At 37.3% G+C, this 1,404-nt stretch overlaps 1 protein-coding gene across 11 annotated transcripts in view; it reads left to right on the top strand.

The window, feature by feature from the left end:
- Cast (calpastatin) overlaps window positions 1-1,015 on the top strand; it is a 115,316-nt gene extending 114,301 nt beyond the window's left edge. For all 11 annotated transcript variants that reach the window (XM_031360676.1, XM_031360685.1, XM_031360675.1 and 8 more), the window contains one exon: window positions 460-1,015. The gene's annotated coding sequence lies outside the window, so the exon portion shown is untranslated. The remainder of the gene's footprint in view (window positions 1-459) is intronic.
- The last annotated feature ends 389 nt before the right edge of the window (window positions 1,016-1,404 follow it).

Raw genomic sequence — 1,404 nt, 5'->3', positions numbered from 1 at the left:
CATTCTTCAATAGGGAGGGAGGGAGGGAGAGAGGAAGAAGGAAAGAAAGAGAGAGAGAGAGAGAGAGAGAGAGAGAGAGGAGAGAGAGAGAGAAGAAGAAGAAGAAGAAAAGAAAGAAGGAAGGAAGGGGGTTGGCATGGTGAGTCAGCAGGTAAAGATGCTTTCCACTAAGCCTAAGCCAAGTTCCTTCCTTGGGACAAATGTTGTAGAATCGTGGAAGTTGCCTTCTGACGTCCACATGCATACTGTGGCATACATATACTAAATGAAAATGTAAAGTGAGCTTTTTTAAAAAACAAAACAAAACAAAAATCTATGGGTTAAATGGCCCAGCTCTCTTACCAAGATCCATTTCATTCCCTATAGTGCAGTTAGTACACCAACCAGAGCTATTCCACATTTTCTCAGAGTAACTGATGATTTATATAACCCACTTACTCATCTTTCCTTTATTTTCAGGGTATCTGAATAGAAATTCTTCAGCTGGTGGATAGTGACTTTTGAACATCAAAGGCTTTGATGACAATTTTTTCTGGGTGGCTTCTAGACAGTGCTATGTGTTATGTCTTTTGACATCTTAAACATTGAGTTGTTATTCTTTTCCAGAACGAAAATGAATTTGTCTGCTTCAATTGTGTTCTGTATTGCGTATTGATAAACTTCAAAGATTTTTCATTGCCTTTAGGTGGGAGAAGCAAGCTTTATATTTGTAAGAAATAGATTTGATAGTTTCTTAAAACACCAAAAATCCCAGAAAACCTTTGCAAACATTTGCACATTATATATACAGTGCCTGTAAATCTCATTAGTATTTTTGGTTTGCACTTATTTTTTTAGCATTTGAAAAATAATGCTCTCATCTTTTGTCAGTATTCTGATTTCTTATGTCTTTTTCTTGGGCTTTGATATATCTTTGGGCTAATGTTGTTAAGTCAAATATGAAATATTGTATATTCAGTGTATAACTCTTTTGGGGATGCTAAAAATAAAATCATGATAGATAACCAAAGGTAAACCTCGGGGACACCAATCTCCTTTGCTGCCCGAACTCTACTTTTCTAGGAATGAGGACTTCTACTCCTGGTCAAACAAGACCCACTGAGACTTGAACTAAGCTAGCAGAAAAACAAAGCACACACTAGAGTTCAACTGTACAACAACTTTCAGCAATAAAGTTGGGATTCTTAGAATACTCATATGGCTTGAACTATCCTGGTTTACCATGGCATTAAACTGTGGTTTCCACCCTCTCCATGAAAACCAGACTGTAATCCTTCGCTTATAGGCACTTGCCACATTGTCTAAAGCATCTGGCATTATGGAAGTCAAATTTACCAAACACAAAAATGAACTTTAAGAGTGTGTGTGTGTGTGTGTGTGTGTGTGTGTGTGTGTGTGTGTGTG

The sequence above is a fragment of the Mastomys coucha genome, unplaced genomic scaffold (genome assembly GCF_008632895.1).
Source record: "Mastomys coucha isolate ucsf_1 unplaced genomic scaffold, UCSF_Mcou_1 pScaffold8, whole genome shotgun sequence".
Taxonomy (NCBI): Eukaryota; Metazoa; Chordata; class Mammalia; order Rodentia; family Muridae; genus Mastomys; species Mastomys coucha.
This window is presented reverse-complemented; position numbering and strand designations above follow the sequence as displayed.